General features: G+C 34.7%; 1 protein-coding gene across 14 annotated transcripts in view; it reads right to left on the bottom strand.

Moving 5' to 3' along the window:
* FOXP2 (forkhead box P2) overlaps window positions 1-22,262 on the bottom strand; it is a 417,066-nt gene that overhangs the window by 81,729 nt on the left and 313,075 nt on the right. The window contains exon 2 of one of the 14 annotated variants that reach the window (XM_054072273.1): window positions 4,974-5,044. The exons of the other annotated variants lie outside the window; for them this stretch is intronic. The gene's annotated coding sequence lies outside the window, so the exon portion shown is untranslated. The remainder of the gene's footprint in view (window positions 1-4,973; window positions 5,045-22,262) is intronic. 14 annotated transcript variants of the gene reach the window in all.

Raw genomic sequence — 22,262 nt, 5'->3', positions numbered from 1 at the left:
ATTTGTCTAAAATATTTTTTTCAAACTTTAAGCAAGGGAGATGCCACACCACCCCCAGCAGCCTATTCCAGCCTTTTCTTCCTTTTCTTATTTTCTAAAAGTTATTGGACATTTTACACAAACCTCCTTTGCATTGATTAAAACCATTTATTATTTGTAAATGTGTACTTACAAGTATAAAATTTTGTTAATGTTTTGCTAAGATATAATTAATGATGAAAAAATAATACTATTTACTGACAAAGTGAGTATTATATAGTGGTAAAGCTAAATGCTTTTTACTACCCTCTTACTGAATTCTTGCCATATTAATTAAAACTTCATCAACTATTGTATGCTTGACTATATCTTAGGCACATAAGAAAATGCGTCTTTGTACTGAAATACCGAACCTGACTCTGAAGACAGTACCAATATGAACTCAGCATTTGCCCTCAAGTCTGACAGCAACACCAACTGCCCCTAGAATTGCCCGAGGGCATGAAGGGTGCTGCAAAACCTGGGCTTACCAAAGTCCAGAAGTATTAATTTACATACTGTATGACCTAAGATATCATCCTTTTGGCAGAAGACACTACTACAGTTCATGCACATAAACTGTTCACAGTACTCCTAAGAAAAAGATGTACCAACTTTTACATTTCTCCAGAGCTCTTCAAGTCTGTATGAGGACACCGGTACTCACTGCTAAATTAAATCTGCAGAAAATCAATCCAGTTCTGAAATATAAACATTGAGCAATAAACAACAGTGTGAAAAGGAACTTCTTCACAAGCAATTCTGTAGAGTTGAAAATATTGCCTAAGAGTAATCCAGTTCTTTTAAAAATAATTTTTTACAATATATATATTTGTAAAAATTACATATTATTTTATATATAAAAATGTTAGTGAAGGAAATTTCAAAATGAAAATTTTGCTTTCTGTTAAACCTGATTTTGACATGATGTATTTTGACAAATTAATTTTAAGAATGTTGTTTCGAAACTGTATGAATGTTTCAGCATCCTCAAGATCTTTTCTTGATACAAAACTAAAGTAATAAACTTCAGAGCATTTTGGTACTTAAAAGACATAATTAAAAATTTTGTAAATTGAATATTTAATGAGGCTCTAATGAAATAGTCAATGGTGGATCAATTGTGTTGCTACTGCCAAAATATTTCACGATTTTCTCTGAATTTTTTATTCTTCCCAGTGAGATAGTTCCTATTCACAACCGTGGCAAACTTTACAGAGGCCATAAATACCATTGTACCAAATTGGTAAAGAAAACTCAGTGTATTTCATTTGAAGAGTTTTCTAAATTTCTGGCATTCTGATTCAGTTACAAGTCACAACAAGGGCTAGGAAAAAAAAAGATTTAAGGAGAAGAAAAGGAGAGATCTGAAGAGCTGAATCAATTAAAAAGAGCAGTTGGGGTTTATTACTAGTAAGTTGTTAATGACAGCTACCTTTATTTTACCAACAAACTTTATGAATACTACCCGATTATCAAACCATGCTAACAAAGAGAAGGAAATTAGAGCATGATTTATATATGGAAGGATTATCCAGATAGGACACCCAGGTAATAGAGAAGTTGATACATTATTGGCATCTTCTTTTTTATGTAGTTGCTCAAGAGGCTTAAGCTGACTATTTAACTTTGCTTGGAGAAAGAACAAAGCTTTAGAGGCTGCCTAAAAACGTATATATATGTCTATATTTTTCTAGTCAGCAGCAATGACCCAGTCATTATTAAGAGTTTCTGAACAGCAAACTCATAAAAACATCTAAAGCCACACTCTCGCTAAGTTGCTAAATGTAAGACATCCAGAAGTAATTTTTTAAATGAATGGATTCTGAACTAAATCAAAGTGCATCCCCTAATTTGCAAAGGCACTGAGCAATGAACAATCATAACCTCTCTGTTACTTTGTAGGTGCACAATGCCTGGATTTTGGAAACAAACCCAGTGGGAAATCTGGGTGCACCAATCTTGGAAAAAAACATCTCCACCACCCCCAACTCACTCCAACAGTCTAGACTTCACAGTGCATGGGACATTAAAAGGAAGGAGATCTCAGGCTGAATAAAATTTACATTTGCATTTTTTTAGGTAATGTGTGGATGGACTTCAGTTCTTTATTAAGTGTCTAACATTTCTCTGCTTTTTATGCATTAAGAATGTAAAGACAGCTATAAGGAACCACAAGAATAATCTAACTATATTTATGACTGCAACATCACCAGTACCTTTGTTACTTCAGCATCTCTATAAAATTGTCACAGCTAGTTTGTACTTTTCACTAAGGAGCACAATTGCCTCCTGCACTAGCTAGACTCTGGGAAACATGACAACGTGACATAAAAAAGGAAACTGAAATTCCCAGGAGTCTGTATCACATATAAAGTACGTAATGTTATATCTATTTGGCCAAAAGGCTTAGCAGGCTGAATTTGTGAGCATCTGGCTTTTGAGTCTCTTAAACCATTTTATAGCAAGCTTTTCATACTGTACAACCTCTAAGCATGCTCTACCACACTTTCTATAACATATCTTCACTTTTTTTTACCCAATGTGTTTAAAAGTCCTTGTTTAACATAATTAAGTGCTAAATGATGATATATATGTAGGCCCCAATGTTGCACTTATACATATATACGTACCTATATATGCATATTTTACATACTATATGTACCTACAAAATGTTAAAAGTGCTACGTATTCTACTAACAAAACAAAGTTTGACATACATAAACACATTCTCTTAATTTTTGTCTGTCTCTTCAGTTCAAATATGCATAGAAGAGTTAAAAAAAATCATTAAAACAGGAAATAAAACACACTTTAACAATCCATTATCAAGGGAATATTGTTTTAACAAGATGTATGGAATCACATTATCATTCTATTAATTCAATAATCTTGATGTTGTTACAAGACTGAGACAGTTATCAAAGCAGGGGATCGTTCTTGTATAGAAGGATCACATCACTTAATGGGACAGATGTCACATATACTACAGTGTCAAAAAGATAACAAACACAGGACTGAGCTTGTAGTGGCAATGAATTCACGTTGGCATATGTGACTTCTAAAAAATAAAAGGTATTTGATAAGCATCAAGGTGTGGCTGGGTTTGAAACTGCTGTCATTATAGCGCTGATTTTACGAAAATTCCTCACAAACCGATCTTTTATTTTACACTCACACACATTCACAATCTATACATACTTCCTATTGACAGTGGTTTCAAAGGTCGTTCTTTAACTCAGCCTTACAATGACAAATTTAAGAACACTGTTTCTTTTCAAATTAAATGAACATTTATGGCAATTATTACAGAACAACTTTACCCTTGAGGACATTGGTCCTCAAGGCTTGCATGGCATTTCAACTAAACCTGTTTTCTCAGAGAAATTTTAGGAATTATTCTTCGTGACTTGGTACATTCCTGCTTTGTAACTGGTAGCCAAGCTAACATTTTTTACAACTTTTTTTCATTCATATAGTTTTAGTCACAAAGAATAAAGCCTGGCCATGCAATTTCTTTTACTACTTGATTTCTGTGTGTAGCTGATAACAATGCCCACTCCCACCTACACGGCATGCCAAAGTTTCAGACACAGAGATAATCACAAGCTGGTTTCAATACATGTTCTTCTACTCTCACAGTCTCTACACCCTGCTGTATATGATTTGGTCTCACATCCATTATGGAGATATTAAATAACCACACAGTTGCAAGAAGACATGAATTCTAATGACTTTTTAAGCTGACTATAAGTCTGCAGGTAAAACACCAAGACTGTCCTTTATCTATTTTTGAATGACATGTTTGCAAGACGGATGGATGGTGGCAGTTTCAGTTCTGCATACGTGCTGCCTTTTATTTAATATAATTCATGACGGATATATCCTATGAAACCACATGAAGAGAAAAAGCCACATTTGAACAACCATAAAAAGGTACTATTGTAGCTGCAGTGCCACTGTGCAACTACAGCCTATACACATAAATAAAAACTTGGACTTCTGTCTGTATGTTACATATAAGTTTATGTGTATGGACAAATATGAGATGGAGGGGTAGCGTGGTGGTTTAACAGATCAAGGGTGCCACACTATTCAAAAATGGTGAATTGAGACAAAGGCCAATTTGGGACTTAACACCAAACAAGGCCTAAGTCCAGGTATCTTTTGTATATTACTACTAAATGCCAGCTTCTTAAAACTACCAGCATACAGGACAGGATTTTCTGGAAGAATAAGTATATTTCTATTTTCTTCTGTTTGTATTAGGGTGATAGAGTAGCCACCATTACAACACTGTGACAACTGTTGAAAAAGCACTGACTTTATTAGCATCTGCTATTTGCATTTGGTATTCCTCTGAAACCAACAGTGGGCAGATGCTCTTCATTCTTTTTTTCATACTTCTACATCGTTACACAGGCAGTACGTACGAAAGCATATCCTTTTCCAGCTCCATCCCAGATTTATACAATTGTTAGTGAATGCACAGATAAGTTTGAGAATGGATTACTACAATCCTACCAGAAGCAGAACTGAAATGGTAAAGCTGATTGAAGAAGGCAAACTTTTTCTTAGAAAAATATTTTCTGAATTCTCCTAGATTTCATCCTTAGAGTTAGCTAAAACAAGATTATATGGCCAAAGTCTTTTTGTATTATTTCTCTCTTTGCAGATTAATGGTGGTTGATAATGAAAATTACTGTCAAGCTATCTGTGGGTAAAAATAAAGTTTGCACGGCCATCACACTGGCATTTCAAAAGCACAGGATGAGTCTGATACCTGACATTTAAAAGGCACTTAGTTGCTTTACTGCTACTTTGTGTCAATCATACTACTTGGCAGACAGCAGAAGTGTTGTCAGGAATACTGTCTACATCCTAAGTGAAAAACAAAACTCCAAAAGTGAATGTGAGGGAGAGAAACTATAGAAATGAGGAAAAATTTCACTTACATTTATCCAAGATGTCTGTCGCTACTACTGTTGAAACTCTGCTATGGGCTGAGGTCACAAGACCCTGTAAGCTAAAATAGAGAAGCTTCAGCTGAGGGTAACTGAAGCTGCAGCACATCAAAATACATTTTAAGGTTATAGGTATTGATTGGAGTTTTAATTTCTTGATCTATTTTTTCCCAAGGCACAAAAAGCGACCTCTACTTTTTTGGTCATTTTTCAAGCCTGGAGGGAAGAGATTTTCAGTATCATCTTCTACCTCATTATAAGTGTGTATGTATGTTATATACAGCACATGATATGATAGTATGATGGTTTCATTGGCATGAGTTTGGAGTTGCTGCATTATTCACAAATGGTGAAACCATATGTGATTTACGCAGGTTCTCCCAAACAACGCTAGAATAAAACCTTTATACAACATCACATCACCATGTATGTAGGAAATGTGAATTATATAAAAGAAAAGCTAGCTTAAAAATCTTCAGAACTCTATTAAAATGCATCACAGAGCTTTTTTGCCTTTCTAGTTGTGTACCTCTGAGGGAGTCTGATAACTTTTACATCTTAGAAATACCAAAATAACTTTAATATTATTTTTGTATGCATTGAGCTGCTGTAGTTTGAAAAGCTACTGCATCTTAACTTCCCAGGGCTTAAATCAAGGGTGTGATCTACTAGGCAGATAGAGTCTATTTTTTCTTAACCCGTGATATAAACACTCTACTGTTGGCTTCAATAAGTGGGAAGGTACTGTGGCTAATTTGGATCAAACATTCTCTCTCCTGGACGAGTCACTGTGCTTTGGGGAAAAGAACTGACATGCAAAAGGGAAAAAAGGAAGAAAACAGAAAATAATACCTTGGGAAATTAGTGCTAACAGCAGAGATTTTGAATGACAGAAGGGAAGAGACTAGTAAAGTTCAGTTGAGAAAAGTGCATGAGGAACAGCCCTGCAGTTAATTTCCTTTACTAGGATTGCATATGATATTTGCCTATGTAAATACACACTCATGTTTGTGCATGTCTAAACAGACACATGCAATGTGGAAAAAACAGATTTCTAGAATGTGTCTTAAAGGCTTTTATCTGAAACAAAGAGAGCAATTCCAGAAACACAAGGAATGCAATGAATCTGGACTACAGAAATCTTGAAGCAGCCAAGTAAAAACAAAAGCACATATATCATACATATTCAATATATGTGAAAGAATTACAAGTCACCAAGAAACACTGTGAAGGATGGAATCTCTTGTGCTTTCTGAGCAAACTTAAGAAAAGAAACTCCCAGCACATAATACAGATGTTTACTGCATTTCTTGCGCATCTATAATGTGTTTTATAACGCATGATAATATAAATATAACAGATGAGAACTAAGAAACTACCAGGATACGGCATCGTTTTGATGTATTTGAAGAAATAGAGTGCACATTTAAAACTAAGAAATCCAGTGAAATTGTTACACATTAGAAACATTTTCATAAAATTAACTCTACAAGTCACCATTCTCCTACTAAACAACACAGTAAAACTCATCATTTGAAAGACCAGTAAGGAAGACAACATTATTGTAACAAAAATGAACACCGAGGGAAAAAAAGGTAAAGTCTTCCTACAAAAAGATGACTATTGCGTTTCAGATTTTTAAAAGAAAAAAATAAGCAAATGTTGTTCAAATTATGAAAGCATCTTAAAAGAATGGGAGAGGTGATGGCTAAAGTGTTTGTCATAGAAGATTAAATAATTCACCTTTACCAAACCCATTTTGGTACTTAAATGACTAGTCTGAAGTTTCTTGAATACCTGCAAGCAACGTAGAATGAGTATCATCTCCTAGTCTTCATGAACAGAACACCATACCCTAATTGGAACTAGTTGTTTGCCTTCTCCTAATAAGAAACACTAAAAACAAAATAGCAAGCTGAAATGGAATTAATTGTTCTTTCCATGAGAAGAGAGACTTCCATAACAGAATTTATGCAATCTAAACAGATTGTGTTTGACTATGTAGAATGTAGCTTAATACGCTCAGTGTGTAAAGGGGTAAAGCTCTATTGACAATAAGCCTGGCTCATTTCATAAGCTGTAATTTATTTAGAAGGAAAAGAAAAAGAAAGAAAAACAGAACTGGGACTGGGGGTAGATCACTCTACCGGATGCAAAAAGTCTACACTATAGACACCTAAATCCGAGCTAGTCATCTAAGGTTACCTCAGACAGGAGAAAAAAAAAAGGCATTTCTGTGGCACAATTCACTAAATCCTAATGAGATGTCTAAATCAGACTGGATAAACTGTCTCTTAAAAGTGTGTTGACTATGTGTTGACAACAACGCAGGGACTAAAAGTGCCTTGAATATGAATGGTGACAAAAGGCTCTTGAGCCTGGACTATTAAGGTGAAGGCAGAGACAAGGTGTAACCATCTGTTGTCTGGTGAAATAAAGCCTCCTTCCAAGAGACTAATTATCTAACCTTGACTTCCCCTTAGAATGCACCTGAAGTAGTCATTTGTATTTATGTTAAATAGAAGTAAAACTAGACTACTCTGTATTGACTTCACACATTCAGATTACATCAGATTGGTATGATGCCCTAAAACTTAATTCAGGTGAACAGCAAACGTAAAACTGCCATCCACTTTGGTTTTCAGGTATGGGAAGGTAATAAACAAAGAATAGTCATGAAATCCTCAATCATTTCATTCTATCATCAGATGTACGGACATCTCTATAATACTTTATATCCTACCTAACCAACCAACCTTCAAATACCCTTCTTTCCCTTCAAATCGAATAAAAACACTTGTTGTGGAATAAAATGAATGAAACTGTTACCATCTACACACGTGCTCTCACACACAGAGAAACCAGCCAGGGAACCATTAATACTAACATCCATATTAAAAAAACTGTTGAAAAAGTCAGCATGATGCTTCAGGAAGTCAGACAGGCACTAATTTGACTCTCACGGCAGTGGCTATTTAAGCAAACTTTTTTTTGACTAAAGTTTAATCAGTTAAAAAAAGTACTTAAAATCAAAGGTAGCCAAAATAAAAAATAATAAAGAGTAAAACTACTTTTTTATTGTGTAGTAGCTCGGTATAAACTTTTCCAATATTATATTTTCTTCAGCTTTACACAGGTCATAGGATTAGATGTGACAGTAGCATAGGCCTCTTCAGAGACACATATGACAAACTTAGGCAGCCAGCAAGGGAACAATCACCATTTTGATAACCAATTTCAGAACTGAATTGAATTTCCAGAAATTATTTGAACAAAAATTATATCACAGCATGATAAGGGTTGATACACCTAGTGTGAATGAATCAGGTTAATAAAAATAAAACAATAGGAAAAACACCTATACTATTTTGCAGCTATTTACAGATTAATTCAGATTTATCAACTAGGAAAATTAATCAGAAGGCAGACTGACAATACCTCATACAATTCGGTGATCACCATAAATCCAGACAATGTATCAGATTTCATCAGAATAGAGGTCATGTTTTGAATGAAGGTAGAATTTGTCATGCATTATTCATCCCTCTGAAAATATTACAAGGTGGGAAAACTTTTTTATAGTTTATTACAATAGCATATTACTAAATCCATTTGTAAAATAAATGTTTAACTGATGAGCCAATGACAAGTCGTTACAAAGCACATTACAAGATGCAAATATTGTTAAAATACATGTGCATGTTTAATGCATGAATTACAGTCATCAAGCATCTTATAAATTGTCATAAAATTTAACGAATTATAATAAGATATTTATAAATGGCATCTAAACAAAAAGTACGCACAGAGAAATTAATCCTTGTATGAAGATTCTTTTTTCCCCTTGTCTTTTTACTCCAAACAAACCAAGTTAGGTGTTTTTTTTTGTTTGGATGCTAGCGAGCAATGTCTGAGATGAGATAAAGTTATTACTTTTACAGACAAATTTTCTGAGGAGGTAAACTACTGAAACTGTATTATAATTCCTTTTCTACTTATCAGAAAAAAACAACTTCAACAGAGTGGGAAAGAAACAACCTTACCTTTCAAATTTTGTATGCTTGGTTAGTGATAATCAGTTTACAGACCCTGATCTATATAAGTTTGGTATACACTACTATAGTTTTTATAATCCAATATTATACAGCAAAACATTGATCAGAGAAAAGGTATTTATAGTTTTGGGCATATGTGTACAATATAAACAAAGAGCTGTCACCAAGATATTTCCTAGCTGATTACAGAAACAAATTTCTTCTGTTTGAAAAAGAAATTTATACTTCCCATCTATAAGAGTCAGACTAAATGGCATGGAAGATCCTGAAAATGAAGAAATGCCTTTACTTAAAAATCATCAGATAAGTGTCTAGGGAAAAAGGACAACAGATTGTGTAAGAGAGAGAAGGCAACTACAGGGAGATACTACAGTCACGTCCTGAAAGCTTTTGTAAAGAGATTGCTGGTACGTGAAATCACTCGTAATTACTATACAGAACTTTAATGATTTCACTGTAACTAAATTACATTATAAATCTAGTTTAAATCTGCCAGGTTTCCACTTCTGAAGAAGCTGATCTTCAGCTTCTGAAGCACAGTCAAAGAGCATTAGCAGGATCTGAGAAGTCTGATCCTGTGATAGGAACGTTGACGTTCTCAATTTTCTCTGAAGTTTAACAAGATTGAACGTCTGGAAACAGGACCTAAACACATTTAAGAAAGAAATAAAGTACTAATTTTGACAAAAAAAAACAAGGCAAAAAAACCCCCAAACTTTACATGTTTTAAAAATTAAAGGTAGAAATTCATAGACAAAAATTCTGTTTCAAGCCTTTGAACACAAATGGTTCCTGAGCCTCACATAGCTGGGTGAGTGTAAAAGGGAAAGATCTCAGGTTTTTCTTTTGTTCTATCATCTCACATTGCCCATAAGTTGAATGCACCTGGAGTGGGCACTCACAAAGACAGGATGTTAGGATCTGACTCAGTATCACCTGCTTTCATTCTCTTCTGGAAATAAACAATGAACTTAGCACCCTGAATTTTAAGCTGATATAATATGCACTTCTTTGAATAAGTAAAATAGGACTTTTCTTGAATAGTAAGCAATAAGGGAAACGGAAACCATGAATTCTATTATTCAGGGAATATTCAATATTTTGTATTGAATTTCCAGACATTCTGTCTGGAAACATTACACACATCTGTATTTGCATCTTCTGATGCAAATTCTTCACTCTGTTGGTAGTCTGCGAGTTTCTCACTCACATATTTTTCAACAAACTCTATGGTACAACTGCTTACAACTTCTTTCAGCCCAAAGACCTACAGAAGTGTGAAGATATGTCCTTTTAAGCATGTCCTCGAGGACAAGAGTCATGTGTTTAAATGACTTAAGAGATTACTGTAGCTACATACATTTTCTTTAAAGAAGGATGTGTCTCATTTCAGAAGCATGAAATTGTAAAATGAAAGGCAGCCCACAGAAAGGACAGGATCAGAGAAATATCAGTACTACTTCATCTCAAGGTCTTATGAAGAAGACCATACTGAACTGAAAAAGATAGGTTATTCATGGCAATCAGAAGACTATGTCTTTCTTAGAGAACGGGACAGTGCCAAGGTATTTAGAGACTGGAATTTTAATCTCTGTATTTCATGTCCCTCCTCACTGGACCATTACAGGGTTGCTATGTTGCTATCCAATGAATCTTGGCATTCCTCTTTCAGGATTCTGACCTAACCTATCTGCAATTAGTCTGATGAAATTTACACATTCTTTAGACATGAAAAGAAGATATTCAGGGGAGTAGAAATCCAGTTTTTGCATGAACACAGGCTACTGTAGTCCAAATAAGACAAAGTATGAAGGGAAAAAAAAGAATCAAAATAGAAGCAGAGAAACAGTATTTGGAGTGTCTGTGATATGACTGTAGTGCTAAATAGGACAAACAATAAATATTTACAGGTATGTAGTCCAAGCGTAGAGAGACAGAAGCAGAAGGAGTATGACCAAAAGTCTCATGCTTTCCTATGTTGCAGAATTCAGGTGAAACCTTTCTCTTTCAGGCACCTGAATCAGGATCACCTTCTTTGGCAGGAATGGTGTAACAATACCAAGGCATATGCTTCAAGAAGACAAGGCTCAGACCATAAAACATAAGAGTTTGCTATACCGTAATACAGAGACTGCAACTGATACATTGCTCACAGAATATGAATAATGAAGAGGCTGTGGTATACTTTGTTCCTAATAAAGGCTAGAATAGTAAAACTGTAAAACAAGAAAGGACTGAGAGATCGAATCTAAAGCAGAACAAAGCACTATACAAGAAAGTTAAATATGAAAAGCCTCTACAGACATGTCACAAAAATGTGCATATGTATATACATATATTAAAAAGACAACTCATTTATCTGTACAAAGACAGTTTTAGTGGGTAGCTGATTTGAGTAAATAACCTCATACCAAGATCTTTGGGAACCAAAGGTCTAGTTTTTTTTCAAAAGACAAGTTTGTTCTATCTGCTCAAGATTTACGGAGTAAAGAAATTTCTCAAACATTAAACACAACCTTTTTTTTGCCAACCAAGAAATTATTATTAGCATTATTAATATTAGAATTTCTACTACATTTTTTAGAAACAATTTTAATGACATTTGTAATTAGAATATATTTTATACAGAAAAACAATTACCTTTGTTTTGAAATAATAGCTCACTGATAAAAACCATTACATACTGCAGACTTGCACATAGAGATACATATGAATGGGGATGAAACTAAACTCCATTGTAGCTTTCAAAGTACAGCTTAGCTAGGAGTTACATGCAGACGCAATGTATAGTCTGAAGTAGCTGGACTACTTAACAGAACTGATACCCGTAGAGAGAGGGAAAAAACAGATGATCCTTCTTCAGGCTACTGAATGGTATTTTTATATTAAAATGAAACATTCCAAATTAAGCATAATATCATGAGATTATGTATAAAAAATATGGTACTATATTTTTGTCGGCACAATTCTTAATTTTCACAAGTCTCGGACTGTTTCCTTGTTTCCATTTTACTGTAGACCAAGGAAGGATGTGTCTGTTCATAAGAAGACACAACTTGTTGCCTCTCTAACACTGTGATTTTAACAGTCGGCTCAAACAGTTAAATTATCAGTGTAAGCAGTTAAATTACTCCTTCAATATGTATCATATTAATCAATACCACCTTTCCTCTACCACCATAGCATTCACCTACTTACCTACCATCCTACATTCCTCTGGAGTGACACAGACATCTCTAATCTTGATGAGGCTACAAAATTTTTTTGGTCATTCAAATTCTGACACATACCATATCCTTCAGCCTATTTTCTAGCTCATTAATAAACATATTAAACAATGCTATTTAATGCACAGGTCAGTGGTAGACAGAAATTTTAACCTTCTGCCATGCTGAAAATTGACTATTTACACTTACTCTACCTTCTGTCTCTTAACTTTCTAAAGTTTCTAATTTATGATAGAACTTTAACTTTCACCCAGAACTATCCAGTTTTCATAATAATCTGTTGTGAAGGTCTGTGTCAAAGGCTTTTTTGAGTGTCCTTTTGAACCATGTCTCTTGGTCTTTAAAAATATATTTTTTTTTGAGACACATATATTTCTTGTAGACTGAAAATCCCGTAGTCTTCTTAATAGATGCAGTAGAGGTGAGCGTGCTCTGCAAATTTTGAGGCCACAGTAGAAGAGCACGATTTGTCCCCGGAAAGGTCAGACCACCAAAAATTTCCAGCCAAATCAGTAATGCAGAAAAATTAATTATAAGGCTGTATTTTATCCTGTTAGAATGAAGCACTTCAATGCACATGGTAAATCACACAGGCGATGAAAGACTCGGAAGCAGTAGCAGCAGCAGTAGCAAGGGAATTACTGCAGCTGTATAAAGGCTCCCATGTTGCTGACCAGGACCACAGTGTAGGCATTGCACAGACACTGAGTGAAATGATTGTCCTATGTAAGACAAGAGATGACAGTGACGGACTGATAGGAAATACCTGTCATGATAGCAGGCAATATAGCTTTCTATACATAAACTGGAGAAATCTGAATGACTGACTTGGAGGAGGATAATGAGGTACCTTAGAATCATTACAGACAGCACAGTAGAAAGTACAATAGAGCTTATCTGAAAATCTAAAAGTAGGAAATTAATGGCTCATTTTTTTTTCTACTTTATGAGGAATAATGGGTATCATGAAGTCAGTCTGTAAAGGATTATAAAACTGAAAACAAACTGCCTGTATTTGACGCTTTGAAGGGGAACTGGGGAAAGATGGAGAGAGAGATGTTAGGAAAATAATCTGTGCAGAACAGTGGCAGCAATGAGATAAGATGACATTTGTCATGTGCTGAAAAGAGGCCAGTTGGAGAACCGAAATGTGGAGAACCTGCATGAGAGTTTCAGCTCAGCACACAGTTTAAAAACCTGCGCATTAATACAGATGTGCAGAATAGGAAAGATACACAAATTCAAGATATTTATGCTCCAAGCTTAAGAAAACCAACATGTTGATACAGTTGACAGTGATGGAGAAAGAGGGCGATAGAGGAAAGATTATTCCTGAAGATTGGGGATTGTATGAGTTTTATTCAGGGGGTTCTTTTTTGGGGGGTGGGTGGGAGGGCTTGGTTTAGGATGGCATTTGTAGAGGTTTTTTGTTGGTTTTTATTTTTATTTTTCTTTCAATCGGGAGGAAACAGGCTGTCGAAAGGTATCTCTCCTTCGTGCCTCACTTCAGTCACAGTCTTCAAGGAAGCCACTCTCTTCTCTACAAGACTCAAAAAGCAGTGCTGTTTTATAGGGGGCAAGGGGCATAAGGAACTGCATACGAAGAATGTATTCTAGAACCTCAGAAACCTCAATTACTTTGTGATTTTTTTAAAACCTTCTCTTTAAATATACGACATGGCATTTCCTGAATTACAGCTTATTTGTGCTTTACAACATGCACATTGAAGGAAGTGTACATATTTAATACATTTTCTGCACTGCATAACAAGATTTTTCTTTTTGTAATGGAATCCCCTTTTCAAAAAAAGTAGCAAACCCCCCTGTACTTAGGGAAGAATGTCTCCAAAATTCCTAATGAAGCTGCTTGTAACATTCAATAAAAATATTTGTGAAACAAACATCTCTAGGCAAACCTTCTACCAAATCATAAGCACCAAAAAACCCTGACTTCCATATTTTAAATGCTCCCTTGAACCTCAGAGACGTTCTTCACGTGAACATTCACATTTTCTATTAAATTGCCAGTTTTAGACAGTAGTCTGTGTAGTATCATCCTCTTAATCTACAATTCAGGACTGATAATCGTTCTTTCCATTGTATATTTCTAGGGATCTGCTGAAACGCCTGGCTGCCCAAACTACAGCAATTTCCTTCATGCAATTGTAAATTAAATTTTGTAGAAGTGGAGAGCGATTTCGTTTAAAAAAAACATTTTTCCTTTTAAAAAACTTAACGCAGCAAAGAAAATTCAAAAGGAAGAGACATCCACAGTTCTGCAGGAACACAAAACAAAATACACAGAAGAAATTATAATTTTACAGTTATATCATCATATATACTTTCCTCATCTAAGCTGGCATATCATACAGTATATTTTACATAAACACAGAGCTCATGTTATTTTCATCTTGTAATACTTCTCTCTCGTCTCTTTAATACACCAATGAAGAATTCTGACTGAATCATAAAGGTTTTCCCTGTATTTATCCATCATTTTCCCTGGAAAAACACAAGCTGTTTACTTTATACTCTGTTTGTTCAAACTGTGCCAAAGTGACTATGTCCTGTAAAATAAATAATGCATTCCCTGTAATATCACATGGCCAAAAAAACAATTTGAATAACAGAAGCTATAGGAATTAAAAAAAAAACAAACAAAAAAAGAAAAAAAAAGCGTGGCCCTACTGCTACGTTCATTAGGGACCACTGAAAATTTAAAGAGGATTCAAAGGCAAGCAATAACTTAAAGAATGTAGCAACTAATTGTAATTAATAGCAATATTAGACAGTGTATTTGTATGAAATTTTGTTAAGCACAGAAAATTTGCTAAAAAAAAAAGTGTATTTTCTTCAAACATCAAACAGTGTTTAGCAGTCCTACAAAGATACTACAGCAAACAATTTGGATTCTCTGAATAGTTGCCCTGCTAAAAGTTCTGCTTAAAATAGTTTTTTTCCACAGATCCAGGCTTTGGGAATGAATATATAAAATTATATCCTCATTAGTTTGATCTGTGCTTTACATATTTGCATGGATGTTTGTAAGAATGTCCAGTCACTCGATTTGCTGAAACTCAGAAGTACTAAACCAAACCCAAACCTCATTGCCTATTTACTACTTAGAACTCGTCTTTATTACCTCTCCCTATTTCACATCACATTAACACAGAATGAGGCTGAAATTAGGCTACAGACTTTTATAGACTGCATGTTTTCACATAGTTTTCTTCAAACATGTACAAAGGACTGAAAATTCCATCTTTTTTTTTCTACAATTTTCTTCTTCTGTAATCTGAAGTCTTCCTTACAAGTCCTAACTTAGAAAACAGTCACTGAATTTCTTTTCAAACGCACCTTTACGTTAGTTAAGAAGGGCACCAGATGAAAAAAAAAACATTTCTCTTCAGACAAGAATAAAATTATAAATGAAGCTGTTCTATAATTCCATATTTTTCTAGCAGCTATAAATAAACCACCAGAATTAGTCAGGTAGGTGAATACTGAGGTCAGTTACTTTCACACGGAAATCTCATCCGATTGCAAACTGAGTGACTTCAGAACTCCACCCTGCCAAGAAATCCAGTGGATTCTTTTCAACTTACTATAGATTCTCAAGTATCAGCAGTTTGGAAATCTAATATGGGAAAGGTACAATGTTTGAAGAGCCTCTTTTCTACTTCAATGTAAAATTAAAAAAAAAAAAGAAAAAATTAAAAGGTCAGCCATTATTTTCATTTGAACAGCAGTGCTAAATGTCAAAGTGGCTGGTTATAAGTAAGCTTGTAAAGTGACTGTTTAAAGCACCCCTGTGCCAACGCCAAACACGTGAGCAAAGCAGTCTGAAAGGACAAGAAAGTTGTTGATTTAGTACAAAGATTTCTGTAAATAAACAAACCCCTCCTCTTTTAGGGGTTCAATTATGATTCTGCAGATCTAATCATTAAATATACTTCATGTGAAGTTGATTTGGCACAATATACTCATGTACAAAGCAGAATTGCACTCAAGTATGATGCAAAAAGTAATTAATTTGCACTCAAATCACCTTCATGCATGAAATGTTGGCATTCCATTTTACAGATGGGAAAACTGAGCCACAGAGATTATAGATGGCTTCCTCAAAATTATGTGTCATATTAGTAGCATTGGACAGCAAAATTCAGATCAATTCACCCAGAGCACCTGACTCTGTGACTGCTAAGCCATTCAGATCTAGATGAGCAAAGTGAAAAATAAGATGATCTTTATTTGACAAAACATTTCAGGACAGACTTAAGTAAGTCTCTTTAACTTCAGTAATGGGAATATTTATACATTTAAAATTGAGTATGTTTCAAGAGCTTATTAAATCAATGCTACACGGATGCTGTGAGAGAATCAGGTTCTTGGTATCCAGCACACCATGCTGCCATTCCAATAAAAACTGAAAGAAAAAACTTATATAATAGACTCAAATCATGTTGTTACAGATTGGAACCAGTAGGTTCAACCACTAATACTAGCAGATTAATGCAAAAAAATATCGTTTCCTTTTTTTTACTTTCAAGTACATTGTATGCTAAAATACTGTTCTGCAGTTAAATAGACACAAACTACAGTGCCAGCAGTGTAGCATTCCCCACTTTCTGCATGAACGGTGGAAAAGAACATTCTAAAAGCAAAGGGAGACATAAGAAATTCTGAGCACATTTACAAAGGGAAGTTATCTTTAATCTGGTCCTCCCTGTGTATCATTCTTTCCATGGGTTCAATATAACTGCACTGGTTTCTACAATAGGCAACTGGTAGCCAAAACATAATGGCTATATCCAGCTTGGTACAATATCCACAAGGTAAGGATGAGGATCACAGACTACTTATCAGAGATTAAACGCCTCATGGGTTCTTTTCCTTCCCTATGTTTGGGTGTGAAACTGAAAGAGAGGGTAGTAAGATGATAAAAATATCCTGTGACCTCAAGGCAATAAAAAAAAAATAATCTCTGTAACTGACATTTCATACTGGAAACCAGCAAACAGATTTCCATCTAAATTATTTTGTCAACAGCATGGTGGTATCCTTGCTAACCTTATTTGGCATCAGTGCATAATTAGATACACAGGGGTGTGACTCCAATTGAAGGTGTTGGCATTGTAGCACTCTGTGAAAATATTAACTATGAGGTTAACTCCAATTTTCTCTTCTTTAATTAAATGCACATGGTACTAATGAGGTAACCTACTGTTCCTTGATAGCACTAATTAGCTAAGAGGAGAGTACACTCTCACATTGCAATTTAAACCTAAAAATAAGGTTGAAATATGCTAATTGCAGGCAATTTAAAACAGTACAAGTTGTAGAACTAGTCATAATAAGGGAAACTGACTGCTTTATAGCTCTGCAGCTGTAACTTTGGTTAAAATCAAAACACGCCACACAATTTTAGAATGATTTGGCAGAGTATCCAGCAGCCTCTTCAAAAAATGTTATCTAATTCACAGTATACAACATAAATGAAAAAAAAAATAGAAGGAAAAAAGTCAACTTACATGCTCATCTAGGAAAAGACAAACAATGCCTGATAAATAAGAACAAAATCTGATGAGGTCTATGCAGGAAAATATATATTGCTTAGACTAGTTTGAAGCTCTAAATTTTCCTAAACGTTTCAGAGTCTCATTTGTAGTGGCATTGAGCAGCTGCAGCTTGCACTAACATCAATGGAGTCCTGGGTGTTCAACTCTTCTGAAAGGCTGGCCCTAAATTTAGACTTTTGAATGAAAAAAAAAAAAGCAATAAAGAAATGTGCTTTCTTTAGAGGACGAACCTTTTAAAGAACAAAACCGTGATTCCAGGTACAACTTTGAAGTTCCCAAAATAGCAACATTTTGTACTGTATCATCAAGCATATTCTTTATAATGTAACACAATAGATGGTTCAGCTTAGCCAGTGAATTGAAGACAGTTGTATAACACATTGATTTGTAGTAACAATATCAAATTTCTTGATTTAGAGCTACTGTCGAGCAGAGAGAAGATGGACAACAGTCCGTTGCTATACAAGCTATTTTGCTGACTAATGCCTGGGTTGCGAGCAACCTGAGCTTTGGCAATGACAGCTTGGTTTTTTAATTTTTTTTTCCTCCTCTACTGAAAAAGAGTAGCAATACAAATGCCTCTACCACAAGAAGAAAAAAGAAGGACAAGATAGTGACCTCTTACTAAGACACAGAGTGGAGACCTTGACTGAATCCAGACACAGAAAAAGCCTTGGACCAAATGAAAATAGCATTTCTCACATAACAAAAATCACTGATCTTATTTTCTGAATTACTGACAAAAATAAACACTAAGAGAAATTATAACACGTTGTTTATTTAAGAAATAAAATCTGTTCATATGTATCTGTTCGTAAGAATGCATGCTGCACATCTTAGAATCAGCAGACTTCCGTGGGGCACAGAGAATGATCAATAGAAAGTATATAATAAGTTGTCTGATTTTGCATTACGTCTTTTGCTTTTATTTTTATATATGCCTACAGTTCATTTTTCAGGAATTCAAAATTTAACTTCCCTTTAGGAATGTTAGATTGATGCTATGTTGCGGGGTCTACTTCCCTAATTAAGGGCAACAAAGCTATACTGCAGAAGGGTCCATAAAATGTCCATTTCACATTTCCTAAGACACTTTTACAACTTGTAGACTCTCATTAAGGACCATAGCTATGATATGCTGCAATAAGAGTGCAAAAGTAGTCAAAGTAGTTATTAATCTCTCTTTTGCTAAGCTATTCTCAGCAATATCAGAGAATCTGTTTAACAGTATGGATGGGCTATTTTCCACTGCAGAGTAGAATGCAAAACTCCAATGCACCGTTGCCAGTCCAAGCCAGATATCAGATTCTTCCTGACTCCAACCCAGTGACTAATTTAATTCTGCATGTGTGAGCAAGACTAATCAAACGTTAATAGAGAAATTGGTTGAACTACCACTGTCTCTGCACCTCAACTTATGCCTTTCTCTAACTGCTGCCAGTCGCAAAAGGCAAAAGCTCCTCCAATTTCCAAAGTTTCTATCCAAGAGAAAACATGTCTCACAACTTGTGTGTGTAAAGAGCAACTGTTCTGACTTAGGTATACTTTATGGTATAAATAAGATGCAAACATGCTCAGATCCAGTCCTACTTACTTATATGATTTGCTGTATAGCCCAGGAAATTGCTGGTACACCACATACAAATACAGCAGAAGTGAGGTTGGTTACTCAGGCTTGCTCCCAGAAGGTTAGGCAACAAAACTAGTGTGCAAAGGCATGCGTATGGCTGTAATCCATCCACCTCTGGAACATCTGGTGGAAGAAGACCAAGGCACTGGAGGAGAAATATTCTCTTATTCTGTGAATAACTCAAAAAGGTTTATTAAAAACTCACTTGTTCAAATTCCTTAATTATTTTCCAAAGCTTATGGCCAGATGGGCGATACACTTAACAAAACTATGTAAAAGTAATTACCTAGTGAAAAATAATTACAAAAAAAAAAAAAGAGAAATACCTGCAAATAAGTATCAATTACACAGTACAAAAAATGATAGAAAAGGATCATCGATAAGCATGACTGGAATGCAATTTTTGTCTTTTTATTTGCTCCTTTTCAAACTTTTTTTTCCCCCTTCACCTCAACAGATTTCCCATAGAAGTCTGTGGGAAATTTATTAGTTCCAAGGTAGCCTGGGTCAGATTTTTAGCTGTTTTGAAGCAGTCTTGGTAAAGATGATGGAATCATACAGCCCTCCAATACAGTCTTTGTCCATGTTGCATCTAATTTATTTCTCATATAGAAAGTTTAAATAGGGTGAGCTTTAAATGATTCTGGAAGCTACCTATATTGTACAGCTTTGACTGACATTTCTGGATGCAAACATTTCCAACAACAACTAGTCAAGTGGAAGTAAAAAATTTCTAAATGCAAAGATAATTAACCTCACAATAACATCCTACTGAAACGATGCATATAATTCAAATTGATTAGAAAACGAGACTGCTGTTTTATGTGGCTGATGTAAAGTGATACAGTCAGGTTATCCCTGAAGAAAAGCTTTATCATCTTCAGCTTAAATCATGAAGTGCCTGCCAGTCTTTCCTTTCAAATAGAGTTTTCATTCCATTAAGAGAGTGCTAATAACTGAATGAAAGATTTTATAGGTAACTAACAGGCTGTAAAGCACTTACCAGTTAAGATAAGCACCATGAAAATCAATGCAACCTTAAATAATTCTCCAAAGAATGAAGACACATCTTAAAAATAAAGTTGTTCCCCTTGTGATCCTTCTTCAAGGGTGATATAAGGAAATATAACTCTAATGAATTAATAGCTGTCTTTAAACCTCTTGCTCTCCCTTTTTAGGTTGTTCTCACATAGTTACCAGTTGAGAACACAGACTTTTGAGGATAAAGAATAGGAAGAAATTTTATGCCCTTAGGTGCTACATTGAACCCAGTAACTATAGTTTCCACTTTCTTCCTGCAACATATCCAAAAGCAAAACAGGGTTTTCTTTTTGTTCTTGAAAATAAATAGTACAGCCTGGCCATGCCATGGCCATAGGAAGCAGAAAAGTAGAAGGAACTTGTTTTAATCTTGTTTGCCCTGTAGCCGGCTGTTGGCAGCCAGTGGCCCCAGCTTCTGCTTCCTGAGAAGGAGGGATTTTATCAACTCTTTGGCCCAGATTCCCATCACAAAGCATCCCACGTAGTGGATAAAGATCAGTTCCAAATATTTAACCTACCTCATTGACAGTTGGCCTGTATAAACATCCATCTATCTATCTATCTATCTATCTATCTATCCAGAAAAAGCTACTGTCTAATATTTTCATTTAGCAGATTTTAAAATATGATTCATCAAGGTCATGTGCAAAAGATGTAAGTAACAAAGGATACTAAAACATAGAATCACAATGCTCTATAATGATTTTTTATACTGGGCTATTCTAAATAACTCTTAGAACTGAAGAAAATAAAAATCCCCCCCTCCCTTTTTTTAAAATTTGGACATCCTTTGATACCAAATCTTTCTATTCTAAAAATAACATAAATCTCAGTCAATCATTAATGAATCTATGCATACTGGCAACATGAGGTATGTAATGTTTAAAAATATATATTTAAGTTGGATACCCAGCTTATGATTGTTTAAATAGAGAATGTCTTAGAAAGTAAAAAAATCAATTTTAAACAAACATTTTCCTTCCAATGTGTACTTCTTCAAGATTTAAAGCAAATGAGGCATAAAGTCTATGAAGGTTTGTAAATATACACTGAATGGTTGAAGAAGATCAAAAGTTGTCCGACTAATGATTTACATGAACTCAGAAAGAAAAATGAAAGAAATACGAGTTCATTAGCCCAATGAGCTAGATTTTAAAACTGCATCATAGCTATATTTTTCTAAAGGAGACAAAGCAGATTATGTTTATACAATATCTATAAAATGAATTGCTGCACAAAAAATTGTCACATTTTAGAAACGTTTCATCATATGCTAGAAATTTCTCATTTATAAGCTCATTATCCAATTGTAGCTCTCAAGAATAAAGCTAATTTACATGTAAAATAAGACTATGGTCTACTCTCTAAAGACACAATGATAAACACACTAATTTGACAATTACATTAATATGAGTATTTGCATAATCTGCTTTCTACACCTGTTCTTAATTTGAAGCAGCTGCAGAATAAATCACACCACATAATCTGAATATGCCACTGAGTCACATAAACACACTAACCCTCCTCAACAAGTTTTTGTTTCACTCTGTTTGCACGTTTGCTTTGAATTTACACAAACCCATAAAAACAAGTTTTGGGCTGGACAATTCATATTCACCAAAGACAAAGTTAAAATGCTTTTTTTGCCTTTTTTAAACTTTGGTTCCTGTAGCAATGAGCATTTAATTTTCACAACTAAACAACATATAGAAACTCAACATTTTATAGGTTATTGTACTGGATACGCA

The sequence above is a fragment of the Cuculus canorus genome, chromosome 1, assembly GCF_017976375.1.
Source record: "Cuculus canorus isolate bCucCan1 chromosome 1, bCucCan1.pri, whole genome shotgun sequence".
NCBI classification, from domain to species: domain Eukaryota; kingdom Metazoa; phylum Chordata; class Aves; order Cuculiformes; family Cuculidae; genus Cuculus; species Cuculus canorus.
The sequence above is the reverse complement of the archived record's forward strand: the minus strand, read 5'-3'. Positions and strand labels throughout refer to the sequence as shown.